At 30.7% G+C, this 25687-nt stretch overlaps 1 protein-coding gene across 1 annotated transcript in view; it reads left to right on the top strand.

The window, feature by feature from the left end:
• The first annotated feature begins 5403 nt into the window (after nt 1–5403).
• The window catches only part of Lrfn5 (leucine rich repeat and fibronectin type III domain containing 5), a 136215-nt gene continuing 115931 nt past the window's right edge, over nt 5404–25687 (top strand). Inside the window, exon 1 of the mRNA XM_076849317.1 lies at nt 5404–5447. The gene's annotated coding sequence lies outside the window, so the exon portion shown is untranslated. The remainder of the gene's footprint in view (nt 5448–25687) is intronic.

Consider the following 25687-nt stretch of genomic DNA (forward strand, 5'->3'; position numbering starts at 1 on the left):
GAGATGGAAGTCAGGAAGGGAGAAAGAAAAGTGGTAAAAAGGAAAGAAGGAGTAAATTGGAAAAGAAGGAAACACTGAATGGAGATACATCTAGTTAAAATGACTATGGCATCAATAGGCACTCACTGGTGTTCTCTTGTAATTGAAAAGGATCATTACCAAGAAGATAAACTGACATGCATGTTTGTGTGACCATCGTGTCTATTAGTGACTTTTGCCAAATTGCTAAGAGTAATAAGAACATTGTATTTTATTTTTCCCTGAATTCAAAGGAACAGGGCAGGACTGACATTTATATTGTTAGAGCAGACTATGAACTAGCCAAGGAAGGTCCAAGGACCACCCGTGCTTCTAACACATCAAGGGATGAAGATGTGATAGTCAAAACTGTTTTTTTAGGAAAAAAATGTTTCCAGAACTTTGAATTTGAAAAATATTCCAAGAAAACATTTAGCACAGTAAATTTAAATTGTGAAAGATCATAATTTGAAACATTCTATTACTATGCTGGATTATTTTGATCAACATCATTGGCTAAAATGCTGGTGGTACAAGTAAGAATACATCACTGGCCCTGTAGTCTTCATAGGGCCCTTATTTTTCATTTTTATTTATTATTATATGAATTTTATATCCACTTTATAGTAAAAGAATTTTTAAAGTCAAATTGTGATAAGACATTTTGTTTATTCACAAAAATCAGTTTTTATCTTTGGGTCTTTTTTTTTTTTTTGCAATGAAAATCCATTATTTTAAGCTATCATTGTGAAATTTAATGAATGTGTTAATTCTTCTAAACCAATGCAAATCAACCATCAACTCCAGCTACCATCTATCCTTACACTCCACAAAAAGCCCTTCACCTTGGATAGTAGTTTACTGAAATGCAGTATCATTTGAAGTTACTTTCTGTGAGTTGCTAACGGGAAATTACAAATGCAGTAATAAAATTTTTAGGTCACCAAGATTTATGTTTTATTTAACTGCTGAACTCTTGCTATTAGAGGAAAGGAATGATTAGTTGTTCTCATTTTCAATGTGACATTTACATTAAGCAATAAATGCTCTAGTGGCGCATTAATTTATTTGTCATATGATCCTGGATGTGTGTAATAATTTGTAAACGTTTTCTTATAGCCAAGTGCATAGTACTACACTTTTATCCAGTAACGCAAATGCATTTTCATATTCAATCAGTGTCTCTAATTTAATTTTTACAGTGGGTTTAGCAGTGCTAGTGGTGAGCAAGCATGTTTTAATTATGGTGTTTATATGAGTCTTTCTGAATATTTATGCTTCAAAAATCTCATTAATGTGAAATAATTTCCAATTTTATTCTGTTTCTGGTTCAAATTACTTTTTAAATTATTTATCTTAATAAAATGATACTTGTGTTATAGCCTCATTTTTGGAGTAGTCTTCTTAAGAGAATAGCTAGATTTTTCTAAACATTATATTATTTTATGATTAATACAATATTATGATTACTATAATATTATGATTGAATGTATTGCAATGAAAACATATGACTTAATTATTAATATATTTCAAAACATCTGGTGTTTTCTCATCAGATATTTCAAACATCTATATAAGGAAAGCATAATTTTTAATTAATTTCAACACAAGGTAAATATAACTGAAGATTAATATAGAACAATTCCCTCCATGTTATTTATTTTGTACTACTAGGCATAATATAGAGAAGGATGAGTAATGATACCATTTGGTCATAGTTTTTCAAAGGCTGTAGTTATATTAAATGTAGGGGTAACGCTACATTACTGTTGTCTTCAGGTATTTGAAGGATTTTCTTAGTTTTCAAAGGGGTAAAATTTAAGACAGTCTTAGGGAGAATCTCTGAGGAAAAAAATTTTTTTATATGCCATGATCTGTATATTCAGATATGATGTATCTTGAAACAATGAAATCATTTCGTAATTTTTTTATTGTAAAGGAGGAAAGTGAGTAATGTGGTAGTAGCTATGATTCCAAACCAGATCTACAAATCTTCAAAGGCCTGTCTTTGCTGATAATTGAGTCTGTTATCCATCTGCATTTTCAGAGAATTGATGAACACTTAACAAAGACATTAGAGAGAGTAAACAAGTACCATTGGGTACAAGAGAGTGATTTTCACTTTTAAAGATTTTCCATAAAAACTTCCAATGTTTTGCCTGTTTCCTGAGTTCCTTCTGAGTTTAGCTTTGGCATTCAAGATAGTTGTTGGAAGAAGAATCCTGTTTCTTGCCTAATATCTGCCAAATTTTCTAAGACTGGAAGATGGCCACACAGCAAAAACTTGGAACTAAAATTTCATTAGAATTTCTTATGAGACATTTAATTTCAACATACTATTGAGAAGAAAAGGAAATCCTTACATAATAACATTGGAAAATTGTAGTACTATAATCACAAATCTATCTTGGGCATTGTGATTACCAATATATATGGACTTTACTGTAGATTTTGTGTTAGTCAGCTTTTCATTATTACAGCAAAATATCTGAGGCAACCGACTTAATAAAGATAATTGATTTACTTAGCTCTGAAGATTTAAGTCCAAGATTGGGTGGCACCCTGATTCTGGGCTCTTGGTGAGAGTGCCACATGGCAATGGCAGGAATATGCATCAAAGTGAGCATTCATATCTTGAATTAGGAAGCAGAGAAAAAAAGAGGACAAGCTAGGGTTCCACAGTCCCCTTCAGAGCATGCCCCAGTGACCCAACAAAGCCCCACCACCTCCCAAATCTCCCAGGACTTTCCAAATACACTACCTTGGGTACCAAGCCTTTAACATGGATTTTTAGGGAACATGCATCCAAACCATATCAGAATTAACTATGGTTTTCTGAAGTCTTAACTTACATCATACTATATAAGGCTTTACATGGAGTTGAGATAGGTGAAAGCCCAGGTTTTGCCTGTTAGTAGCTATGTGACCTTGCCCTTTTACTCCTGTTTTTGCCTTTTGTAGCATTGATGTTTGGCTCATTTGATTATTGGGAGGCTTAAAAAATATGTGTTTTTTTTAAATTTTCAGTGGTGATGGGGATTGAACCTAGGACCTTTTTCATGCAGGTTCTCTACCACTGAGCCATATCCTCAGCTCTAATGATTCTCAGGGGATATCTTGGAATATATGAGGCTACACATGTTCTGTGGTATTTGGCACATAGCAAGTTCTTAAATTTGTTGCAAAAAGGAAAATGTTCTTCTCGTTAATTAATGACTAAGTGGTATAAGCATACATAAAAAGAACTTTCTTGCAGGAATTGGAATTTAGGTGGAGTTGTAACCAGTGAAAAGTGCTTTTCATGTTAAAATGATGACAGAATGCTTTAGATCAACAATATTTATTTTGATTGGATTAGGATAATATTTTTAAAGCATTTATAATTTTCTTCCACAATTCAATAATATGAAACATAATTACAAAATTTAAATTTACTTTTTCTTTATATTATCACTTTACTTCAGGGAACACGAAAAGAGCTACAGAAACAATAATCATTTCTGACCTTCACGTACTTCTAGGAAAGAATTATGCATGTACTCACATATACTTGTGCAAAATATATGTAGATGGACATAAATTATATCATCTATTTTATAAAAAGAAATCCAAGAAATGTTTATCTTTTTCAATTGGAGCACTTCATGAGCTGATTATGCTTATGGTATATTTATACTGATACATGTGAAATACTTCCAAAAGAATATTCTGAAATGTGAAATTGGTTCTGTATGAGAGAGATATCTTGCTTTGGAGGGAGACTTGCTTTTGTAATTCTTGTATTTTTTCATGGATATATGAATATCAAACTTAGTTAAAATATTTATGGAAGAAAGCAAATGAAAAGGAAAATAATATCCACATCAAGTTGACTGTCATTTGATGGAGTTGAATTTGCGTGTCTATGTGTGACATGTCTTTGATACCTACCATTCTATAATGAAATCTTTCTTATATAGTAAATACAAATTTGCAAAATAAATAACAATTCTTGACATGTCCACAGAAATAATTGAAATACATAAACTATAATTTACTATTTTTCATCCATATCATTAATCTCTGCTTTAGTTTTTAACATTCATGAGAATTTCAGTATTAAATTAGGCAAAAGTTTTAGCTTTCCCTTTTAAATAAAATCCTAATAATTGTGTATCATAAGCTAATTGAATTATCCTCTTAAATTTAGATTTATGGTATTATTCATATATCTTTATAAATGGAAGCAATAGAAACAAAAACCTAGACTGAAGTTGTTGATTTATCATCTTTTATGTATTTTATTATTATTCTTTGGAAATATATTATTACTCATTTTGACTTCTTCAGTAAAATAGCACAACCTAAGTAAAATTAAAATGCTTTTATTCAGTTTTAGAATTTAAAAAAACAAACACAACTCAGGCTATTTCTGCATTAAAAATATCAGGGTTTGAGGGGCAAAGGATATAGCTTAGTTGGAAGAGTGCCTGCTTGGAATATACAAGGCCCTAGGTTCAATCCCAATCACCAAAAAAAAAAAAAAAAAAAAAAAAAAAAAAAAAAAATTCAGGGTTTGAATATCAGTTGGTGCTATCATAGAGATTTTAGCATAAAGAAAGTTAAACATTGCATCCCATAGAGCCAAGTCAATTATTATTCAGATTGACATGGAACTTCAGAAAGCAGTAGCAATTTGTAACTTCAAACATGAAGTTCAAGTACAAAATTTAGTTTTAAATTTAGTGAATTTGACATTCATGTTTGTGTATTTTCTCTGTAAAAACATGTGTGCCACAGAATGATTTTCTCTGTTGAATAAAATAAAGGCAACACAATCTAAGATTATTAGCTCTATGAGGGCAGGACTCTGTCAATATGACTGCTGTATGCCCTCAGTCAAGTACTGGGTGACAAATAGTGGGTGATGATTAAATGTGTGTTGATTTATGTTTTAACTTTAGACTGCATGGTGAATGGACTTAAATATTGAGAAAAATTAAATTGCGTAGCTTGTGATTATTTAAATCACCTTTAATTTTAAGATGAGACTATTTCTTCTGAAGATGAAAAGCAAAATATTGACATGTTTATTGAAACCAGAGCACATTGCACCTTCTACCAGGAAGCCTTTTTATCCAAAACTATTTGAATTCTGTATAGTGATAGTCCTGATACAGTTTGAGATTGATCATGAGTTAACAACCACGTTATATTTTAAGATATTTCATAAGAATTTTTTGACACTATTTTTTTGTGCTTGCCTCCTCTGAAGAATACCTGTAACCATTCAGCCAGGTGTTGAGAAGATCCATAGTAGCCGGCTACCCTTCCCTCTGACACCACCTCAGAATCAGCCTTGGAGATGCTTTCACCCTGTCCGTCTTCTGCAGCAGCCAAGCAGAGTGCTGACTCCTTCACAGCAGTGAGGAACTCTTCAGGCTCCAGAAGTAAGTTCATTGCCTTCAGTTTGATCATTGCCAGAGGTAGAAAAACCCCAGTGGCATAGCTAGAAATCCTGCAAACTAAGATATATATATATATATATATATATATATATATATATATATATATATATATATATATATCTTCTCCTCCTCCCCAGCTCCCTCCTATTTGAATTCTGTTTAGTGATAGTCCTGATACAGTTTGAGATTGATCATGAGTTAACAACCACGTTATATTTCAAGATATTTTCTTCCTCCTCCTCTCCCCCTCTCCCCCTCCTCTTCCTCTTCCTCCTCTTACTTCTCTTCCACCTCCTCCTGGAAGTACTACTTTCCAGAGGTTTAAAAAAAAAAAAAAACTACCACTTTTATGTCAATTGCCTATATTCTTCTAGAATTTTCTGATTTTTTTCAGAATTGTATTTCACATGCGTTATAATTTAGATGTGCAACCTGGAGGCATAGACAAGGGATAAATTAAGATAATTTTTGATAGAACCCTCAATCACTCTGAATCCATTTACTTATTGACAAAGTTATTTGGCTAATGAGTTACAAAAGTGGGATGAAATTCCTGGTCTTTTGATTTTTAAAAATTGAATTCTCTTTCAATGACTTTGATACCCAGTGCTAAACAGAGAGTAATGGTTTGGTGCTAGTAAAAACATGTTCCCTATCTGATTGGTTTATTGAATGACATGGTCTTTGTTTCATTCAGTTTATGGCAGTTTATAAATATGCATACTGAAAATCTAAAGAAAAGGAAGATCACTTGTAGGAAAATGGATTAAAATCAGATTTGAAGAGTCTGCAAAATGCATAATAAACTGCATATAACTGCAATACACATTCCCAGCTATAGATTCATCTTTGAATTTCCTAAGCTCTATATAATGCAAATGTACTAATTCTAAGATTGTTTATAGGATAATAAAGACAATGTCTCAATATTTCCTAGTCTATACTTAGAACCTATTGTTTGTCATTTTTCTGGTTTACCTGGTTTGAATTTGGGATTTCCCCCAAATTTTTCAAAATATTTGATATAAACATTTCTTATTGTTCTTGGGAATATATTTGTATCACAGTGTCACCCTATAGTAAGTGATTATGGATGTGTTTTTATAGAGTGCAAATGTTTAATATAACTTTGATTATCTATCAGAGATTGAATATTTAGCAACTGAATTTTTCTTGAAAGATATAAGGAGGAGATATTTAATAACCTTAGTCATATTTTGCAATGTATAGGATGCAAGTATGCCTTCAAAAGAAATGTATGTCATTAAAGTAACAAAGATGGCTGTTAAAATTTATTTCTGAATCATAATGCTTCTAATTATGTAAGGTTAAGATAGGCAGTCAGTATATTGTTGCTGGTGTGTTCAAAGTCATGTGGGAGGACTACTACTTTTAAGATGTAAAAATGGTTTATCTAGGTTAGGTTGAGGTTAATATTTTATAACTGTAACTGCAGCATAAATTGACGAGTCTAAAAATGCAGAAGACAAATTACAAATCATTATTTTAGTGTAGCTTTTTCGTATACATATTTTATTAGCTGGTCTGCCTTTTGTACATGACTTATTCATTTATCTTAAGATTTGCTTTCGATGTCCTACTCCATGAACTTTTTATTAAATGAAGCAACATGAGGAAGATATTCTAGATTTGGGTCTTTTTATTAATTAATTAGTTTATATATAATTTTCCAGTGTTAAGACTATCATTTCTAAATAAAATCATCTGATTTTAGGAAAGTTGGTGACAAAAAATATATTTACTGACATAGTTTTCTTAGAGTAAGTCATAAAAAAAGAGAATTCAAACATATTTTCATTTTCTAACAGCTACAATAAGGCCAAAGGATTTACTGAATTAACCTTGCAATAGGAAGCTAAACAAAAATTCATATATTGAAAACAATTCTCCCAAGTTGATGCTTGATTAAATTATTATTATTATTATTTTAAAATTACAAGTCTATTAGTCTGTGGAAGTAGAACTTCATTTTCTCTATTTTTTTAGAGTAATATTAGGCTGAAAGTCTTACACAGAATTAATCACCCTTAAAGAAGAGAATGTAAATACATCCCTAATTACGTTCCTCAAATTTCAGATAGCTCATTGAAGATTCATAGCACATCCATTAAAATTGCTTTAAAAATAAATGGAAAACTAGGAACTTTCTTGGAGTGAAATAGTGCACGCAGATATAGTAGTAAAATAATATGGCAGTAGACTATCCATTTGTGATTAAGTCAGGACAGCTGAAGTGATAGTGGTGGTTGGTATTATGGTGATTTTTCTCACTGTGGTATTTTCAATTAGTCTTGGCTAGAAAAACATATTTTTGTCTGTTTCTGATGTTCTCACTTTTTCGTTTGACAAAAGCACTGGTAAATTAAAAAAAATTAAATAAAACCCAATACATGATGTCTGTGCATAAATGCGCCTGTGTGTATCGATTGTGTAAGTACATGCATATGCACAAATATATGTGAAAGAAATTAAGTATACACACAAGAAGCATTTATAAGAACTCTGCATAGCTAACATGCCTTCTAAATATCAAGATACCCTTAATGACATTAAAATGTTTTTTTTTCTGAAACAAACTTCCCTTTATGACTTATAAATCTCACCACTGATACTGATAATGGTCTAACTAATAACATGACTAGTCAGCATATTATCATTTGATAATGCCTATAACTCTGATAAATAAATACTATTTTATTTTATTTTTATACCAACTTTATGAAGGACTTTAATTTGTGTATTTAATCTGTTTAAGTAAATACATATTTTTTCTTGTTTAATATCTATTAAATTCTTGAAATCCTTCTAGAATACATGAGCCACAACAGACAGAAAATCAGGGTCCTTGATAGGACAGAATCAATAGGCTGTGAATGCTTATCTGGTTATATCAATTGGGTATCAATTAGTTTCAATAATACTAAAATGTAGAGCAAAGTAGAAACATGTTGAATTATGAAAGGTTGACTATGAAAAGAAAAAAAGTTTACAAATTCTCAAAGCAAATTTTAAAAATGACACTACAAAATGATGTATTCAGTACAAACTTGCCAGTCAATACCAAATTGATGCACCTAATTACCCATGCTTTAAATTTAATTTATCACAAATTACTCTCTCAGTTATCTCTACAAATATATACTTTTTATGTTCGTGAGCTCAGTAAATGACATCACAGTATTTCAGAAAAAGTAGAATCATCTTGTCACCTTCTGTCTCCTTCATTTCACAAATTTAATCCATCACCAAATCTTGATCTCTTTATTTCATTCCCCCCTCCTTTTTTTTTTTTTCCAGTTTCACAATCAGTTCCCTGGTCCCAGCTGCTGGAATTTTTCTCCTAGACTACTCTAGAAGCCTTTTAAATTATCTACTCATATCCAGTAAGGAGCCTATTCCCTCTGCCCTTGCTTAGATAGACAGAGAGAGCTTTGGAGAATACAAATTGAGGTGTCAAATTGTCTCTAAGAAACATTTCTCCTAGGGAAAAAAATAATAAAAGGCAAAACAAAGACAAACTCTTTCTCCTGGCTTCCAGTACTCAGTGTGATTTAGCACATCTCTCAATGCCCACAGGTCATTCCATATCCTGCCCCCCTCCCTTCCTGCAGTTTAGCCACCAAGCCTTTCGTCCCTTCTCCCCAGCATATGGCTTTCCACCAGTGTCTTTGCACTTGTTTCTTTCTACTTGCTGCTCACTTCTTCTATTATCCCATCTCAATAGATACTTCCTGAGGGAAACTTTTCCTGATAAGCTAGACCTTAATTTTTTTTCTCCTATTTATATGATCACATGACCCCAAATAACAGCATTTCATCAAAATTTTATTCTTCTTTGTAGTTTTCTGATTAATGTTGTCTTACCCAGATTGTAAGCACTAGAAGTTCAAGATCCTTGTCAACTTGCTCAATATTAAATACCCTTTTAATTATTTTGGTATCATAAACACAGGCATAGAGTATTCCTTTCTCTCTCTGTTCCTCTGCTCTGTCTCTGTTTTCTCTGAGTTCTGGGGTGAGGGAAATCACAATCATTATTCTGGGGTATAAAGGAGAGAATTTATACTGAACAGGAAATGTTGCCACTGGAAAATTACTAAGTTTAGTCTTTTAGGCTCTCTCTCTCTCTCTCACTCTCTCTCTCTCTCTCTCTTTATCGACTTACTGGAAATTTATCAGGATGGTTCTCCAAAATCTGTTATGGCTTTTGTTATAAAGTTCCAAAAACCGATTTTACTGACAAAAGTCAAACCTCTGTATTTCAAGAACTAATGGCATAGCAAATAGTGGTATGAATTTATTTTATGTCTAAATTGATGATATTGAATGTTAAATCTGAATGTGAATGTTCAAATGTTTAAATATGAATGTTACATCCAAAGCATTTGTTGTTGCAATTATTCTCTCAAGCAAACTATGAACATTCTTTTGCATTATTTTTACAGAAAATATTCTAAAGCTATCACCTAGAGAAGAATCCTTAAGTATTTACTATTTATACAGTCATTTTTTCTATTGTATGAGTTTGATTCTGCTGTATTGAAGGGTAACCATTTGTAGTGACAGACTCGTTTTCCAGTGCCCTTGTACTGCTAGGTTTACCCTAAACCTTCTCAGTCTTGGCACTATTTTATGGCCTTGTTTCCTGATAGGTGATGGCTCAAGATAATTACCTTTCAGCAAGTATACAAAAATATAATTCAAAATTTGCCTTAAACATAATTACAGATTTGTAGAGGAACTAAATATAGTGCAATGCAGAGATAACTACCATAAGATGGACAATGATGAAAAACTATAAATAATCATGTGAGATCAATGAATGATAAATACTTTCATTTCAGATAATGAAAAAGACTTATTTTCAAGTAGAATTTAGTCTTTATATAGATTTCACATTGGACTGTTGCTAGTATGCTAATGTATTATCTTTTTAAGGTAAAATTCCCCAAAGGTAGAGAGGTAATTCAGCCTTTCAAAAAGCCCTTCAGTACTGACACCAAAACTAAAAATGTCTTATCTGGCAATATTTGCTATGGAAGGTCAATGCTTTCTGGTGGGTCACTGGCACTATAGTTCTTACTGTGAGATGTCCTGGGAAAAGGACTGGATAAATGTTCTGCCTTAGGAGATAATTATTCCTTTATGCTTTGCATCAGAAGAAATTGATCTCATGTGGAGGGTACTCTTGGCAACTGATAGTAGATGCATGGCAACAAACATAATTGTCAGGTGTTGGCTATGAAATGCAATTGAAACCACACAATTTGTACTGACTCTACTTAGGGTTGTCTTAGTTACTCTGATGAGAAAGCTATTCCCACTGACTATGCAGTTAACCTCCATTATAACACTGTGGGCTGCATAATACAACATTTTAGCACATGTTGGATTTAGAATCCTTTAGATAAATGGGTGCATCTCTCATCAATATTAAACAGAGTGTGGGAGACTTTACAGCAAGAAAAACCTTGGCAGTCTATACAAAAGCTTCTCTTAGAGAAAATTTATGATTTATCATGGGAGGAAATTCAAAGATTAGAAGAATCTAATATATATATATGTATGTATATATATATATATATATATATATGCACACACACAAACATATATATCCATATATATGTATTAGAAGGTCTAAAGTTATCAGTGATTTGTAATGTAAATGGAATAAAACACAAGGATATTTTATTGTTGGAATTACGTGGAAAAATGTATAGAAAAAATAAGGATCTTTTAGGCATAGCATTACTAGCTGGAAATTTTAATAGCATAAGAAAACCTAGAGGCTTGATTTTGAAAACTATTAAATCAGACGCTACATTCAACTTCAATAACACAGTTTTGACATGGAAGTATTTATAGAATGTGTAAAAACTCCAGTAATATTGAAGAGATTGTAGCTTACAAAGGATAAATAAAGCACACTGTTGGAATTGCTGACATGCTGACCGTGGCTTAGTTAGTAATGATCACCTCTCTCTTCACTCCTGTTTACATGTGTAAGCTGGATGACTATGACCTTGCAGGGTAGTAGTGTGATTTCACATGTCTAACTAAACTCATCTTTAGCCTCAGGAATATTCAAGGAATACAGTTAGTTGCATGACAATAAAAACACATTTCTGTAGTTTAACAATGAAAGACCAGGAATATTAGATTTGGCAACCAAGGTAAACGATTTGGTGTTGCTTTTTAAACAACTGTTGCTTTTAAGGTGGCTGTTCTTTTTAATATGAGGCAATTCTAAACCCATAATAAGAATCTGGATTTCTTTTTGATAACTTGCATGCAAATATGGATTACTATCCTAAATCCTGAAGCTTTAACATACTGTTTAATATCTGTAAAACAAATAACCTTTTAATACCTATTTACTTATTTATGTCTTGAAAATAGAGTTCCATTACAGGCAGATGAGCTCCTCTCAGATTATTTCAGTACCTACTGCAATAATGATTCCAACACAGAAATAATCCACAATTGAAAAACCTGAATTCATTATTTATGAAGAAAGATAAAGAGTAAAATTTTTCATGACAGAAATCCTCTACTTAAAAGATAGGACTGAAAAAGGAATACTGACACGTAAAATTATATGTAATTTAACATAGTGTTTTGTTACATAAATAACACAAAGATAGATTTTAAATAAATAATCTAAGGACACACTTATTTCACATGTAGTATAGATGTTTTAATTCAATGTATCTTATTGTCTTGGATTTTCTGAACTTTTAAAATTTATAACATCAGTCTTTACTTTTAGAGAATGGTCCATTGACATGATAATTCTTGTTCAAGAGAAATTTGCAAGGAGAAACCCTAGCTTCAGGAACTACTTTGCCAAGATAAAATGCTTTCATTTAATGTAGTAAAATTATTAATGTTTCTTTAGGCTTTTCTGTATGTCTGTGTGTTTGTGTGTGTGTGTGTGTGTGTATATACTTTCTTTTGTGCATTGTTTTGAGTTATCTTTTTCTAATATTGAAAAACAAATAGATATTATCCTGTGCATTCCTTAAATATTTAAAAATTTTACCTTCATATTTTTATGTAATATAGAAATTAGATTTGGAATACAGTTCTGTTTTATTTATTCCATACTGATAACTGATTGTCCTGCATTGTTTATTGAACAATACACCATTTCCACATTGAATTGATATTCAAAGATGCCTAAACATATCTTGATTTTTCTATTTTATTTCATTGTTATATTCATCATCTTTACACAAATACCATGCAGTAATGTAATTATTCTGCTTGTAATGTAAGTCTCAATAGATTATAAGATGAATGAATCCACTCCTTCCAATAATCTTCAAAATTGTGTAGCTAATGTTGGCTCTTTATCTTTAGCCTCTCCTTCAATTTTGGTGCTAGACAAGTTTAGTGAAAAATTATGTGGTAAATTGTATTAAAGTCAAATGTAATATTTATTTCAGTTTGTGAAGAAATATTTTATTATTCTATATTTTAAGACATTGAGTATATCTATCACTTATCTTTTTCAGGTCCCATAATAAAGTATTTCGGTTGATATATCTTAGATTTCTTTTATATGTCATCACTAGTGAGCTTTTATTTGTGTTTTTGTGACTGGTATTTTAAAATGATGCTACATTTTAAAATCGTGTCTGAACAGTAACATTGCTTTCTGTCACTATGTCTTTACTAAAACCTTAATACTTTTACCAATATATAGGGTCTTGAAATTATATAATTTTATGTAACTAAATATCACTTAATACCCCATTTATATGTATAATTTATATGTATCAATAAAGTGAATTTAATTGAGACAAATAATTTATTGTATAACACATAATAATAGCAATATTAACATTTCTATGTACTTATTATTTAATTGAATAGCCTAGGAGTTATGTTACAGTGGCAGATGCAAATGGTAACTATGGCCTGTCTCTTGTGTTTTCTTTGATTTCAAAGGAACTACTTTTTAATGTTCTGCCATAATATAGGATATTTGCTTTAAATCATTTTCTGGTAAGTACCAATTTTAGATATAAATATAATTTCTAATTATCAAACCACAACTGTCCTTTTCATCATTTTCATAGTGAACATCATGCAGTGTCTATTTCGGTACTTGGTTAAATCTATCTTCTATCTATCTGTCTGTCTGTCTATCTATCTATCTATCTATCTATCTATCTATCTATCTATTTATTATCCAGGGCTGAACCCAGGAGTGCCTAATCACTGTGCAACATCCCCAGCCCTTTCTTCTTTTTCAATTTTTTTTTCCAATTTTAAATTTTAAGACAAGATCTTGCTAAGTTGCTTAGGGCCTTGCTAAATTGCTAAACCTGGCTTTGAAATTCAGATCCTCCTCTCAGCCTTCAGAATTGCTGGGATTACAGGCCTGCGCCACCACAGTCTGCTCTCAGTTTTAATTTTTAATGGATCCTAATGATGGGACTCAACAAGCCCAACACTGTTTTGACTGTCCTTAAGATGGTACTTGCCAACATTTTTGGTCAGCATGAAGAACATTCATGAGGACCCTTTTTCAGCGAGAGGGAGAGGTAAGATAATAATTTTGGATCCTGCAAAATTCAATAATATTTACTTTACTAGACTTTTTTTTCATACCAGAATAATGTCCTTCCTGTGCTCTTTCATAGAAAACTTTATTTTGGCCTAATAAAATATAAAATTTTGTACTAAAAATAACTATCAACTGGATTCCCATTCTGAATTTAGAATTGGAAGTAATTTTTTTAAAAAAATGAACCTATATACAGATTTCATAATTGAAATCAATTTGCAAACAGAATGACTCTTTTACAATTGAAGGATTAGAGACCAAGAACATATTGTTAATATATCTGGGCTTGAACATATTGTTAATATATTTGAGCTTATTAGACAGTTATTAGAAATTGGCTTATTGTTTTCTAGGTCATAACTTTTAAAATTTCAAGTCCCTTTGGTACTCCCTGATAGTTTACATATAACATTTCTTGATTTTTATTTTCCAGTTTATTTCTTTGATCTTCATTGCTTTCTATACTGCTATTCACTGTAATTGATAGGTTGTTAACATTATCTTTTACTGTTTTAGTGAAAAACTTTCCATTCTTATTTATTGCAGCATGTAACAGAAAAGTTCATAAAACTCATGTACATCATAATTAATAACTGCAATGTGAACAACGGTGAAACTATCACTCAGTTGATGAAATAGAACATTGTCATGATTTCTCTCTCTCTCTTAATTGGCAATGTTATCCTTCTTTACAAAAGCTAAAAATTGTATAAAGATCCAAGCTAAGTTTTCTCATTTTTATTTAGAATTTTACTTTCTATATATACAGCCATAACAAGTATTAAACTTTGTCAAATTTTGAAATTTATGGTAATGAATTAATTTTATACTTACTATTTATGGTTTGCTTACTTTGCTTAATATATTGTGGTTTTTGAGATGAATCTATGCTGATGTACATAGTTGCAAATTGTACATATTCATTGCTTGCTATGTAGTGATTTATTGCATTAATATACCCAACTTTATTTATTTATTATCTTTTTGATGGGTTTCCAAATTTAAGACCATTATGAAAACAAATGAATGTGAATTGTGCATGTGCACAGATTCCCCTGTAGAGATCTTACACATTTTGTTAAATTTGTACTCATTTTTAATTCCAGAAGGTTTCTTTTTATTTTCTATGTAGACAAACATGTCATCTACAAACAGACAATTTTTATTTCTTCCTGATTTTAGAGGGAAAGCATCCAGAATTACAGGATCAAGTATGATATTGGCGTTTTGTAGAGATTCTTAATCAGGTTGAGAAATTTCCCTCTACATCTAGTTGGCTGAAAATTTTAACGTGAAAGAATGTTGTTGGATTTTGTCTAGTATTTCTGCATCAATTAACATATGCTATTTTGTTCTTGTTGCTTCTGTAGCTTGTTGATGAGATGGATCACCATGACTGATTTTAAATTTTTAAACCAAGTTTAGATGACTGGAATAAATTCTATTTCATCAGAGCATATAGTTCTTTGTGTGCATTTTTGGTTAAATGTGCTAATAATTAAATAGATTTTGTTCATCCTTGTTAAGGAGAGCTATTGGTCAGTAACTTTCTATTCCTATCTTTTAAATTTTATTTTCATGAAGCTGGTGATCAAACTCAGACCTTTACTGGTGATAGGCAAGCCCTCTGTCATTAAGGGACATCTCAATGACAGATGTCATTGTTGTGATCTTCACATCTTTTTATACTAGGCTAATGTTGTTCACATAGAATGAGTGAAGAAGTATTCCTTTGGTTTCTGTTTTCTGTTGAAATTTGTAGAGAACCAGGGTAATTTCCCCTGTGTGTTTGGTAGAATTTCCCAATTTAATAGTGTGGGCCTCATTCTTTCAGTTTCATAAGGTTGTCAATGATTGACTCAATGTCATTAACATCTACAGACTTTTACAGTTTACCTAATTTTCTTTTTGTGAATTTTCATAGTTGGTATTTTCAAGGAATTGTTCCACTTCACTAGGGCTTTCAAATTTGTGGGCATAGAATGGTTTATATTATATCGTTATTGTCCTCTTAATTTCCATCCAATCATTAATTATGAGCTCTCTTTCATTTTTGATATCAGTAAGTAGTGTCTTTTTTATTTTATTTTTTTAGGCTGGCTAAAAACTTTCCTAACCATTACAAAGAGCTAGATTTTTGTTATTTTCTCTAATATTTTTCTTGTTTTTCATTGTATATTTTTCTGCTTTAATTTTTATTATTTATTTTCTTCTAATTTATTTAAGTTTATGTTGCTTTGGTTTTTCCAGCACCTAAAGGTAGAAGTATAGATTTTTGATTCTATATTTTTCTTTTTTCTAATATGTGCATCCATCCTATGAATGTTCTTAATGCAGAGATTTCATTGCATCTCACCACTTTTAGTAAGTTGTATTTTCAGTTTTGTTTAGTTCAAAACAACTTTTAAATGGTCTTGGCTTATGGGTTACTTAGGAGTATGTTTCTTAATCTTCAAATATTTTGACATTTTCTATTGTTTATCTTCAATTTTACATTTATTTCCATGGTTATCAGGGAACATAACTATTTTTTCTACCTTTTATATTAAGGTGTGGTTTATGTTCTAGAATGGGCTCTACTTGGTGAATGTTCCATGTGAACTTGAGAAAAATGTGTCGGATAGTGCTGTTGTTGGATGAAGTGTTCTATAAATACCAATTATCTCAAGTTGATTGATGGTGCAGTTCAATTCAGTGATATTTTTTATTTTCTGCCTCCTGGATCTATCAATTACTAAAAGAATGGGGTTGAAGTCTTTGTTATGATAGGGTTGTTGATCCTCATTGCAGTTTGGTCAGAAGCCCTAAAGCAGAGTGTGATGATGTTTGGAGATGAGGTCGAGGGCAATTAAAATTTTATGAGGTGTGAAGGTTGAGGTTTCTAGGTGGGATTGGTGTCTCATAGGAAGAGACATCAGAGATCTGGTTGTCTCTGTCTTTCTACCATGTGAAGATATATAAAGAAAGCAGCTATCTGCAAGCGCTGAGGAGACTCCTCATAGAAGTTGATTACACTGACGTCATGATTTTGGAATTCCAGTCTCCAGAGAAAATCAATTCATTTTGTTTAAGTACCCAGTCAATTTTACTTTTTTATGCCTACCTGAGAAAAGTTAAACATCTTTATGCACCATGCTAACGTTCATACATTTTCTTGAATCTTGTTATATGATGATACCTTCACACAACTTTAGGGACTACTGTTCATTTCATCTTTGAATACTCTACTTGTCTGGAAGTCAATTCTTATGTGAATGTATTTATATATGTGGTAGTTCTGTTCACCGAGTTCCATAGATCTCTTAATTTCTTCTAGTATTTAATGAATAATTTTTCTAATTGTGGGAGACCAAAACATCACTGCAAAATATCCCTTTGTGGCCCAAGGATTATGTTGAGCTGAAGGAAATTGGGAAGAAGAGGTTAAAGAAAACCTCTCTGCCTTCCCTTTATTCACCTAAAAGCAATGCAAAAATTTATGAAGATCAAAAATTTACCCCCATGTCTGTCTTCCAGAGAGAGGAGAGGGTAACCACTGCAGATGATGTTAGATCTTATCTTTCTGGAGATAGCCCAGAGGAACCTATTTAAGCCCATTTTATTTATATATACATAAACATTTCAAACACACAAGGAGAAATATATATATCCTTATGTGTTTCTTTATATATGTATATATAAGAGACTTCTATTTATTTTACTTTTGCTCATCTGTTTTGTTATAGAAATTTGTCTTAACTAAAATTTAAAGTGTTGCAGAAAGTGATTTTTTTCCTCTCCTATAATCCTGATTTTCAAATTTCTAATTTTTATTTAAAAATACCTAATCTCCTATTAAACTTTCAACTTTAAGTTCTGGAATTTATATGTTTTAAGTTTTGAAATTAAATTCCAGTGTTCTTCCAAAAGTCTTATGCTTGTCTTTAAAATTCCAGCTCATGTTAATTTTATTTTAAAGTTTATGTCTGGAGACGGATAAATATTTCTTTTTGTCTTTTATATTTGTTGCAGATGTATCATTTGCTTCTTTCTACAAATTGTTAATTTAAAATAATTATTCTAAATATTGAGACTGTGAGCACTTGCTTAGTATGCACAAGACTTTAGATTTGATCCCAGCACCACACACACACACAAACACACACACACACACACACACACACACACACACACACCCTGTTCCAAATATTAATTATGAAAAAAAACTGAGATTAATTTGAGAACTTGGAGGATTTCTTTTGCAGATGAGATCACATGGCTTTAAGTTGGGAGCTGTTTACTTGAATGTAAAGTTTGGACTGATTGTGAATCTGGATTTTGTTCTCTGTGAGACTGTTTTATCTGGAGTTTACACTTGCTATTTAGAGGTAGTCTTTCTCCATCCCAGCCAAGATTCTAGAATATTTACCATAGTTACTCTACTCAGAAAACCCTGAGTTATTGTCTTCAAACCTAAGATATACCCCCTAAGCCCTGCTTACTCCCTTTTTATTATATGGATTCTTCAATTGCTCTTTAGGTTATAGTGACTCAAGTACCTAGCTCACCCCTCTATCTTTTTGTGTGTGTATTGGGACAGGGGGTTGGTGGCTTTTCTTTTCTTCTGGATCATGTCACTAACTTTAACCATATTGGTGAGTTAAAAACAGAAACATTCACAGACTAACAGATTTTAGAAGGGTTGACATGTACTTAGGCTATTCAATCATTGTCAAAAGCAACTCAGAGTAGAGCTTTACACTTTTGTATTTAGCAAATTTACTGAATTCCTATATTTGAAAGTCATATCTGTAGATTCTTTGTACTTTCTACAGTCGGGTATAGTATTTATAGATACAAAATGCTTTGTTTTATCACACTCATTTTGTAATAATTATTTCTTAATTATCTTCTTACCTTACCAATAGAAAATCTTCCAGGACTATTTTAAATAAGAAGATAGTGGCAGATATACTTGCATTTAACCTAAAAAAGGAATACCTTAAATCTTTTAGTATAAAATTGCATGTGCAACTATTGTTTTTTAATCTTAAATTTTCTAATTTCAGTTTTAATATTAATGATTAACATACATCATCCACTCTCATTTCTGCATTTATTAAGATAAATATATGATTTGATAATGCCTATTTTGTCATTCCTGAGATAAGCCTTTATTTTCAATAATATGTTAACTCTTTAATATTTTTAAAAACATAGTTTGCACATATTTTTCTTAAGCTACTTACACTTGTGTTTATGAATTATTTTTCTGGAATTATAGTTTCTTGTATTCTCTAAGGGTTTGATGCATCATAAAATTCTTTGGAGGAGTACTCTATATTTTTCTGTTTTCTAGAAGTATTAACTTAGTTTTGAAATTATTACTTTCTTGAAAGTTTTGTAGAACTTTACAGTAAAGATATCTGAGCCTGAAATAGTAACCATGTAAGATTTGGAATTACATATTCAACTTGTATTGTGATTAAACAATGACTTAGAATTCTTTTTTTTAAACTTAGAGATTTTTACTTTCAAGAAAAATTTAAACTTATTCTTATTAACTTATAAATAATATATTTGTATTATTATGTTAATGTTTGGATTTTCTGTAGTATTATTCCTTTTTCATACCTGATCTTAGAATTCCTGACTTTGCCATCTTTCTTTTATCTTTCTGAATTTTATCTTTAATCTATGAATTATTTATAGTTCATCTTTTGAAGATATAAAATATGGTTTTGTTGATATTTTCTCTGATATCATTCCTTTATTTTCTATTAAACTTTTACCATTTTTATTTCTTTCCTATTTCTTCCATAATTTATTTTAACATGTGTTTTATAACAATTTGAGAAGACATTTGTGTTCTTGTTTTGCTAATTAATGGTCAGTTTTCTTTAAAAATACTCAAATATGAGGCTAATTTTGTTTCTTTTAAGGACTGATTAATTGCACTACAAATTATTGGTATGTAATATTTAATCAACATTTACTTCAAACATGTTATTTGTAATAATAAAAATAATCTGCTTACTTGATTATTTGGAATCATTTCTAATTTTATAACAGTTTTGAGTGATTAAAAGCTTTTTTCATTTCACAGACTTTATGATTACTAATTGAAATGTGTTAAGACTTCATGGAATATTTTGTGGTCAAATATTTAAATAATCTTTTGATGCATGATATAACAATGTACCTTATAAGTGCTGGGTGTCATGTTCTGTATGTGTTCTTCTCAGATCTAGGTGTTAATTATGTGATTAAATCTTCTATGTACCTTTTGGATTCTTTTCTTTATAGTCTATCAACAGCAGAGAAATGTGTGTTAAAATCCCTAGGTATCAGTTTGTATTTACCTTTTATTCCACATAGTATGGGCAAGTTTTGCTGCTGAGTTTTGGGGCTATGCTATTTAGTGCTTGAAGATTTAAAGTGCACTGACTTCCAGAGGAATTGAAAAGTTTGACATTATGAGCCAACTTAATCTGTAAAACAAGTTTTCCTTGAAATGCTCATTTGATTATCTATTGTTTTTAACAAATGTCTTTGGAAACCATTCTAACTTTACTGAAATTATAGTTTAGATGCTCTATAATCCATAGATTACAAAATAAATTTATGAACAATAAGAGACAGAGAGATATTAGATCTGGTACATATCATTTATTATTATTACATAATAATAAATAATAATAAATAATCAGTCATGTACAACATGACCAGAATTAAGATATATTTATCTGTATCACGTGCATAATGGGTTTACTTTCTTCTAAGTGGTAAGCAGTCATAAACAATAACAAAGTGAGATCAATAGGTGGTAAGAGGTAATGATGACTCAATTTTCCCATATTTTGTCATATGAAATTAACATTTATTTAACTTATTTTTTTCCCAAATATTACTCAGTTCTGATATGCGAATCAAGTTTCAAGAATAAATAACAGGCAGTTTTTGTCACAATTGTCTCATTTTAAAAATGTTTCCTGTTAACAGTGTCATTAAATTTCTGTTTTATGTTTATTACTGATACCAGTGTTTCTGGTGATACTGTGTTTCTATTTGGAGATTTATTTCATTTCAGTTTTCAGGTCAAATTGCAAAAAGAAATGAGATAATATCTGTGGGTCCTCCTTTATTCAAAGGCAATGATATCCTGAGGAATGTATGCTAGAAAAGACTTTTGAATATCACTGTCAAGAAAAAAGTGATTATTGCTGAGTCTTAAAATATATAACATCATAAAAAGCAATGCAATTCTTTTACTTTGGTTATCCAGCATAGTAGGATGACATTCTTTTACAGCAAGTTTGACACATGTGAATTCTATCCCAAACCATATGTAAAGCAAACTAGTCACACTGGGTTTCATGTGAATCAAAGTGTATTCTGCAATAATGAATACATATTCCACTCTAGAAATAGACCCCTTCAAGGACATTTAATAGTATTTTAACTTTTGGAATATAATTTTACTAGAAAACACTTTTATATGCTCAACTCATTATGTAAATTTCATTGTCTCTAATGTTTAAATATTCTTTAAAGGCCCATTGACTTTCATTGTGTAAACACTTTCTTTTGGGACCACTGGCTCCTGTGAGGGTGACGGTACAATTTATGGTCCACATTGGGGCACATTTCCTTTACCTTTCCTGCCTTGCTCCCCTTTTCTATCTCCCTCCTTTCTTCTTTTCTCCTGCCCTCAACCCCCTGCCTGTTTCTTTCTTTTTTTCTTGGTACTAGATAATGAACCCAGGAGTGCTTTCCCACTAAGTTACATACCCAGTTCTTTTGATTTTTTATTTTGAGACAGGATCTTGCTAAGTTGCTGAGAGTCCTTCTAAATTTCTGAGATTGGCTATGAACTTATGATCCTCCTGCCTGGACCTCCAGAGTTGAATTGTGACACTTAGCTGCACAAATGTTAATCCAACTGCTGGGAAAACAATTATCAGCTTCAACTAACTCAGACATAACTTAACCATACATTTATCTTGCTCCCAAGGCCAAGTTTCAAACTAGATAATCACACCATCCAAGAATCTCCCTGCTGATGAGAATTATGGATCAAGTAAAAAAAAAAAAAAGATTTTTGCTAGGTTTTTATCCTGGATATTTGTTTTTTGTGGGGTACATCTGCTTGTGTGTCTCAAAAGTTTCCTAAAAAGTCAGATTAGATTAGAATTCATCTTGGAAATCTGCATTCCTTCTCCTAAATTTCCTTGATGTAATTAGACACAGGAGAGTTATTACTGACTCCTTCTATCAAACAGTTTCATACATTTTATTCACTCTCACCTTATTTCATTCTTCTCTTCTTGGATCTGCCCATAGCCACTCTTATATTTATAAATGTGATGTGACTCCTGAATGGTATTCTTGCCTGTGGTCTAGTGCTAAAACATTGTTGCCAGAGTTTTATTTCTAACATGACAATTTATTCCAGTAGTAGATTGAATTTAAATAGCTCCCAAGAGCTTTGAAGAAATTTCTCTATTCCTGCCTATATTCCAGGATCTGCAAAATTCATTCATTACATATGTCATTCATGCCCCACCTCTGACCAGTTTTGCTTTCCAGGTAAATGCTTTGTTTAATAACATGGAGCTGGTCATAATCCCTGTCTACCCTATGACATTTTAATACCTTCTGTACCTTAGAAAATTACATTTTGTTATTGTGGAATATTCTTCCTTTCTTTTGATTTAATTTGAATATTTTAAAGCTCTGTTAAAATATTTCCTTACCTAAGACTTTTTTAATCCATCAAATTCATGCTTTTATTCCCATAGTATATTTCTTATAGTTTTATCTTAGCACATACTATACTTCATTCTGAAATTGTTTTACTTGGCCCTCTCTTTAACAGGACTCTATGCTTAACGTACAAGATAAAATGTGTTTATTTGACAAAATATACCATCACCTACAAATATGTGATATTTGCTGAGAGAAAGTCAATTTATAATGTATTAATGTAATAAGTAGATGGGGGAGTATATAAAAACAGTGTGGGAACAGCCTAAGATGAGCTTAGATTTGAGGGTATGGACACCAACTTAAAGTAACTTTCTTGATTATGATTGTGCTTTAGTAGGTAAAATAAATCTGTACAAATTATAGAAAGCATGAATTATATGATTCATGTTAGTTAAAAACTGTGGAAGATGCACTTTGAGTATAGGGACTTTTGAATTAATTAAGCAATGTAGCAGATTAAAAAGTATAATCTGCTTCCAAAAAGTATTTTCTGCTCAATGTCTGTCACTTGTACACTATTTCCAAGATGCACAAATATTGAGAACTTTGTAAATATTCTTATATATATAATATATGTTGTATATATATTATATATGTATACATATTATATATTCTAGTAATATGTACACATTTTATATATTATATAGTCTCAGGGTACACTATAAATGTTTGTGAGTTTAGTAAATTACAATTTGTGCTTTAGAATATTTATTTATTAAAATAATCAGGTTTAGAACACATATTGGATTTGTATTTTATGTGCTTTAAAGAGTCTTTTCATTGTAGAATTAGGAAAAAGACAAATAATAGACAACTGCATTCTTACAGACAAATTAGTTCAGCAGTTACTTTCTCATAACACAAAAGCAATGACATTTCTCTCAAAATTAAAAAATAAGAAACACTTTTAACTTAGAATGTACAGCATGGTTTGTGAATTCAAAAAATTTTACAAATGCTTTGGATAAAATACTTCCCTCATCCCCCATGAAGACAATTGGAATTTTATAAGAATACTGTTTGGCTTTCCTGATTGTAATAGTCATGTTTGGTACATGTGAATATGCATAGTAGATAAAAAGTTGAAAGTATATTTTGTATATAATATAAATTTTTAGCTTAATCTGGCAGAAGCATCTCTCTACATATACAATGTTACTCTAAAATATGAGTAATATTGTGTATATATATACATAAGTAGTATAATCTTTGCTTTATATTTATAGTTTTGTGTTATAAATATTTGAATACATCACACAAATTTTTGTTTGCATTTATAATTATTTCATGAATGATTCAACATGATTTAAGCAAGTGCATATTAATTCTGCAATTACATAGAAAAGAATTCCATGGGAATCTCTAGTCACATTGTCTTATTTCACCACCTCAAGAGCATTTTAAATGTTTGCCCCCCTCCATTTCTCATTTATTACTTTAAGTATATTCCCTAGACAGATATTCCCAAATATTATCTATTGAAGATAACTTTTACTATTTTTGTGTCTTTGATCATTAAAGGTTTTAAGCTTTTAAAAAAATATCTGTTATTATTTCTTATCATCTAAACTTTTTGCATGCTTTATTTAGTTTAAAATTTGTGTTTTCTTTAAATTGATTAGCAAGGGTGTTTATTTTGTGTGCTTCTTGTTAATATTTTCCTACTCTTACAAAATTTTCTTCCGGTGACTTATACTCTATCAGATGTATCAAATATTTCATTGATTTTAATATCATATATGCACATAGAGTTTTCATTTACTAGGACATGTGTTAAATATTACACTATTTTTCCCAACAATTTTATGGACTTTATTAATCCAATTGGGATTTAATGTTTCTGAATGCTAATGAAATTTGAAACACAAAGTGGATTTTCTTTTTCAGTTTTGAGACTTTTTTTTCTCAGTGCCATTTATGAATAAATATCCTATCTTCCCACTTTGTGACGTTTTAAGATTTCCACATTTAGGTTTTAGTTACTAGGATATATATTTTATTTAGGATCTTGATGAATTCTATGTGTCATTTTATTATTTTAAATATGTAGAGCTTGATTTTATTGTTTGATTTTTTGAAGAATACTTTATCACTATTCTTTTTCTTTTTTAAAAGTTTTTCAGCTAAGTGGAAATATTTTTTTCCTCCATATTTATTAAATTTCACTTCAAAACAGTTTTGAGTTTTCTTCTCTAAAAAATTTACATGTTAACATATCAAGTGACACATTTTTCGTGTATATATGCATGTTCATATGTATTTATCCATGTATGTGTCACTTCATCTTATCTACGTGTGTATCACTTCATCACTAAAAAAAATTAACACTCCAGTGATATTAGTTTGTCCTCTTCACATGATATCTACAATTTATTCTTAAAAATACTTATTAAAAATAAAATCTGTTCTTTAGTTGATATACCATGCATACATTGATCATCAGTGTTGGGCTTTACTGTTTGTATTTTCTGTTTTTATTTTTTTCTTACTTTTTCTGATCATTGTCACATCTTTACATTATTCCTCCTCATTAAAATAGTATAAAAGTATCAAGATTCCCATTATTTTCACATAAGATTAGAACTAACATTAACCCTGCTTTAATACAGACTTCTGGGTTTCTAAATTTATTCCAAAGTTGTTCAGTTCTTCAGTTCTTCACTTGGTTAGATTATTGGATACATTTGTTGCTTGGACCACAGGTTTTATTATTTCCTGGTTTATTGTAGCAATCTTCAACACCTGAAAAAAAAATTTATGGAGAAAATCTTGGTGAATTCTTCCATGTCTGAAAAAAATCATATTAATTTGTACTTGGCATTAAGGCATCATCCCACTTGTGCTAGCACCTGTGTTTCTGATTAGAGTTCAATACCTG

The sequence above is a fragment of the Callospermophilus lateralis genome, chromosome 3, assembly GCF_048772815.1.
Source record: "Callospermophilus lateralis isolate mCalLat2 chromosome 3, mCalLat2.hap1, whole genome shotgun sequence".
Lineage (NCBI taxonomy): Eukaryota > Metazoa > Chordata > Mammalia > Rodentia > Sciuridae > Callospermophilus > Callospermophilus lateralis.